Source organism: Quercus suber, unplaced genomic scaffold (assembly GCF_002906115.3).
Source record: "Quercus suber isolate HL8 unplaced genomic scaffold, Cork oak 2.0 scaffold_294, whole genome shotgun sequence".
Taxonomy (NCBI): Eukaryota; Viridiplantae; Streptophyta; class Magnoliopsida; order Fagales; family Fagaceae; genus Quercus; species Quercus suber.
This window is the reverse complement of record NW_027069750.1, coordinates 714,996-720,540: the sequence shown is the minus strand read 5'-3', so window position 1 is coordinate 720,540 and position 5,545 is coordinate 714,996. Positions and strand designations below refer to the sequence as shown.

At 32.3% G+C, this 5,545-nt stretch overlaps 1 long non-coding RNA gene across 1 annotated transcript; it reads right to left on the bottom strand.

Moving 5' to 3' along the window:
- Positions 1–535: 535 nt before the first annotated feature.
- LOC136061291 (uncharacterized) lies at positions 536–4,322 on the bottom strand. Its single transcript, XR_010632513.1, has 3 exons — positions 4,241–4,322; positions 3,959–4,109; positions 536–797 (listed from the first exon to the last, which is right to left on the bottom strand). It is a non-coding gene; the product is annotated as an uncharacterized LOC136061291 (long non-coding RNA).
- Positions 4,323–5,545: the final 1,223 nt, after the last annotated feature.

Genomic DNA, 5,545 nt, shown 5'->3' with positions numbered 1-5,545 from the left:
TTTTTTTTTTTTTTTTTTTGGTTCCATATCTGCTGTACATGTGAGGAAAATGTTTATTTTGGACGAAATCTTAAAGATTATATTTTATTCCAAACCTTAGAAGTTCAATGCACAATCAAAAACTTGTGAGTTGAAATGTGATAAGACCAACCACACGGGTAATTTCTGCCTTTTAGGAATTGTCTTATCATGTGAGAAAAACATTTATTCTGGACGAAATCTGAACAAATAAATTTTACTCCAAACTTTAGAAGTTCAATGTACGAATTGAAAAGTTGTGAATTGAAATGTAAGAAGGCCAACCACATGGTTAATTTCAGCCCTTAGAAATTTGTCTTATCATAACAGGCTGTGATCATAAATAAACCCATTATAAAAGTCCACTTAAGGACAATGAAAAAAAGCTTGGGTTCCCAAAAAAAAAAAAAAACCCACGCCATTTTTTTGTGTTTTCAAGAATGGCACCAAGGGCTACATACTTTGTCATGATTTTTACCAATATATGAAGTTATAAACATGGAATACAACCTTAAACTGATGCGTATGAAACAATTAGCCATTTAACCTCATGTAAAACTAGAGGGAGAAAGTTGCAAATAACATTACAAATTCGACAAAGTTGAGCATGATCATGTTCTCATAACATAGTTTTCCAGCTATGAAAGAAGCACTAACCAAAATAGTAGCACTTTTTTCCTTCCATGTTAAAGTTGAGAAGGATTGAGTTGAAGAGAGAAAAAAGAAAAGTAGAAGCAAGCTTGAAAGTCGTTTGGCCTAACAGCCTACACCCATATCCCCTGCAGCCAAAAATTTTTTATTATTATTATTCATGATCATCAGCATAAGTTATTTATATGGCTAATTTCAAAAGAATCTTCATCTTTGCTTACTATTTCAATGCAAAAAAGGCTGAGAAAACCTTTTTTGATATAAAAGCTGAAATACCAAAGGGGATTAATCTTCTTAAGGATGATTCAGTCACCCTCACCCTCTAGAACATGAATCTCATGATTCAACATAATTCATAAAATTTAAAGCTAAATCTCTACACCAAATACAATTGAAGAAGACCTAGTTTTTCTACCAAAAAAGAAAAAAAGGCGACCTAGTTTGACCTTCAAACTTCATTTAAAAAAAAAAGTTTTGACCTTGAAATATAAAGAATGTATCATTGAAATAAGCAGGGTGAATCAGGACCAATACACCTTACAAATATTTGCAATCAAGCAAGATCAAATGGCCAAGGTGAAAGCTGAAGTGATTAGACAAACAACACAAAAGTTGGACCTAATTAATTATAATTAATTTTGATTGATGCTAATGAATATCAAGACTTTTTAGGCTAAAATTTTAGTTGTTTCTATTTTCATTGACTATGATTTATTTTCTATAGTCAATTGATTATGAAGTTTTTTATTTCTATTATGCAGTTATTTTATGTCACTTTTTATGCTTGATATTGACTCCAAGCAACCTAGATGTTGATTCTTACATTATTCCTTGTTTGTCTATCCATAATCTTTGAGAATTTTGGGCTGCATCACTCTGTTTCATATATCACCTTTGGAATCACAAATTTGTAGATCAACAGATTAAAGAAGATTTTTTATAAGCAACATAAATTTTATTTAAAAAATAAAAAACTTAGCCCATGTACATAAGGAAATGTACTAAAGGGGCAAAAACTTCAAGAAACCAAATTACATGATCAAGCAAAACAGGAAGGGTAGAACAAAAAGGAAACAAAGTCCCTCACTTCCTCTAGGTATTAGGAGACAGATATTATTGGAAAAGCCAGGAGAGCTTGGAATTTGAGATTTCATAGGGATTTTCATGAAAGGGAATTAGAGGCTGCCTTCTCGTTTCTTGAGTTCATTCAATCTCGGATCCCTAGGGGTGGTGGAAGTGACTTCTCATTGGTGTCTCAACGGGAATGGCAAGTTTGATATCCGGTCCTATTACCATAACATGAGGGGTGCAGCTGCCTCAAATTTCCCATGGAAGGGTGTTTGGAAAGCTAAGATCCCTAAGTGGGTGGCATTTTTTGCGTGGACAGTAGTTCATGGGTAGATCCTTACATTGGATAATCTCATGCTTAGAGGGCGTTTTTTGGTGAATCGGTGTTGTATGTGCCATCAAAATGAGGAAACTGTGGATCATCTCCTCCTCCACTGTCCTGTAGCTCACTCTTTGTGGGTTTATATGCTTCAGATCTTTGGGACCCAATGGGTCATGCTAGGCTCTGTGGAAAGCTTGGTGTATTGTTGGAGCTATTGGCTGGGTAAATTTAATTCTGACATTTGGAATATGGTTCCTGGCTGTTTGATATGGATTGTTTGGACGGATAGAAATCGGTGCTCTTTTGAGGATACCGAGAAATCCTTGGCTCAATTACAAGCTCTATGCCAGAAGACTTTATTTGATTGGTCTAGGTGTTGGGGCTTCTCGGATTGTTCCACTATCTTGAAGTTTATTTCTTCTCTTAGTATTGCACTTTTAAGTTTTTTTCTTGTTGTTTGCTGCTGTTTGTTTGTTGGTTGCATTTCCTTGTGTTCACCATCATGAACACCTTGTATTTGCTATATTCTGTTTTACAATGTGTTTAATAATACTCTTATTACCTACCAAAAAAAATAACAATCTGAGAATAAAGTGTAAGGAATGAGAATAATTGGCTGTGCATTGTAGGACAGAAATGCCAGTTGATGAAGTTAGACTCCTAGGAATGCTCTGCGGGTGTCTGAATTGCTCAAAGTTTGTCTAGTTGTTAAGTAACAGGCATGTACAGAAGAAGTATGACCTCATCAACATTGGAAAAGCCATGACTATATATCAATGACAATTGAAGGAAGGGGTGAGTTGAGGAAAATGGATAAGATATCAGGTCGTTTCTCATATAATTGGATAGGTTTTTCATTAAAGAAATGGCGATATTCAGTTGGAAGAGCAGTAGTTCATATAGACTATAATTAAGCAAATGACTCAAACATTACTTGCCTGGGATACTCTATAGTAACCATGCTAAAAGAGGTGCAAGTTACAACCATCTATAACAATTGCACCTAAAAAATGGAAGAAACTATAATGTTTTTTTGACAATGAAGTCTATTATAAGACATTTTACAGCCAGTCTCTAAGCTGTTTCAGAGATTAAAGGAAATGCTCTAAGCTTTATAAGTGCAAGGATCTTGTCAGATCTGAATCAACTCACAGTTTTATTTTCTTAATGAAGAGAACAATTAGGGCTTAATAGTACAGCTGCCATAAAATTGTAAATGTCAGAAGAAAATAAATTGTAAAAGCTGATTGACCGAATAAATATATCTAATAATAAACTCTAATACCGACTATAATAAGGTAGTGTTCCTTAAAGTGAGATTTATTCGCTAAAAGAGCATTTTTTAATAAACATCTGATAATTTTCAGAGTTGAACCATGTAAAACCAATTATAAGAGCATTGTTTAATAACTAGGTATCCACGACTTGATACTTCAAAGTCAAAATCTATAGCCAATAACTAACTAATACCAACTATAATCAACTATTATTGAAAGCAAATCTCTTAGTAAAATTAATAAATTAAAAAAAAATTAAAATTAAAAAAAAAAAAAAAAAAAAAAANAAAGAAAAGATTTTGCAAGGTGTTTGATAAAGTTTCCTTGGTGGCTTAAACTATCTTGCACTTCTATATAATTCCCTAACAGAGATCAAACAACATAACAACAAGAAACTTCACCCATTATTAGAGAAAGTTATAGTTATGTATATAAAATTGAAACTCATCCTGTACATAGATAAACTATGCCCGAAAATTGCACATTTTTTCTCAAAATCAATTTCTATAAAACAATTGTTGATGTAGGCAAGAGCTTATGATATTTGTGACTCCTAGTATGTAAGTAAAGCTCTTCATATCTTTGCAAAGTAGCATTTAAACATGGAGTATAGAACAGTTACCACTCCAAAGAGTCAGGGTAGGATAGTAAGCTCTACTTCATCAAAGGAAAAGAAACTGACCCGTCCATACTCTACATGGCAAAACCGCAAAGGAATGGCCCCACATTGCCACTCAAGAAGTTCAATATCTGCTATGGATGGTAGATCACCCCTGCAAGAGAAGGAAAGCATATAAGATTCAAAAACTTTTTGACCAGGATATGCATATCAATTAATAAGTTGCAGATCTCTTTCAAAGCAACGGGAGAGAACAAGTTTTGATGGATTAAAGAAATATAATACCAAATTTTACTGATCTTCTTCAAGCAAAAATTACTTTTACGTTGGGGATTACGATTTAACACTTTTTAGAGATTATATGGGTCTATCTTTGTTGAATGCCAATTTTCACTTAAAATTTAAATATGATTGTAAATTGAGTAATTTCTATATATTAAGAGGATTCAAAAAGTTAGTTATTATCATTTTAATTTCCAAAAATAACCATAATCTCTATATATTAAAAAGATTTAGAAAGTTAGTTATTGTCTTTTTAATTTCCAAAAATACCCATAATTTGATTAACTTATCCTTATTCTTAAAAAAAAAAAATTTAAAATAAGGTTAAAACCGTAAATCGTCAAAAATTAAAAACAAAAAACCTAGCCCGTATTCTATAAAACTTCCCACTACCCCATGCTCTTCTAAAAATAATTTATATATATTAAAAAAAAAAATTCTACCCCATGTTCTATATATATATAAACCTACCCCAAGTTCTTATTAAAAAAAATAATACAAAAAAAAAAAAAGAGAATTGCACGCGCAGCGCGCATATGATGAGGGTAGTAGAAATTAAAGTGGTAGATAACTAAGACGGGAGTAATTAAATGATTAAAATATGATTTTAAACTATGATATAGAAATTTTTTGGGAGAACTGTTGGAGCCTTTTTCATTTCTCCCTCTTTGCACATTAATATATATTATCTTAATACTAATTGAAAACAAAAACAAATGTTTGACAGTCAAGAGTTGAAAAATCCTACCATAATGTAGTTATTTCTATCTCATATTTCAAAAATGTTACAAATAGGAATTATAAGCATGCTTCACAAAAGACAAAAATGCCTTCTACCCACATTTCTAAGATGATTGTCAAAAAAAGAAAAAAAAGAAAAAGCAGAAAACATGACTTATTTAAAATATACAAATAAGTAATAAAACAATAAAATCATACTAACTAGAGGCTTGATCTACTGCATCCAAAAATTGAACATCTAATTTCCATAGAAACTAATAGAGAAACATTCTTTCATTCTTANCGAAGTCAAGCCGCCAATCAGCCCTGTTTGACAAAAACTGACTCTTTGCATTCCAAACACACACCTCTATATATAGACTCTTATACCCACTAAATTGATAGAGCTTCTAGAGCGAATTTTTGTGAGAGAAACCCTAGAGAAAAACAAGATTGCCTCATCCCCAATCTTTACCTTAGAGACTCTTCAAATTCCTCTACTCTCTTCCTCTCAATTGTCACATCCTTGAGAGGCCATTGACCAAATCCTTATCTCACAACACCGACGTTTGTGAGAAGGTTTATTTG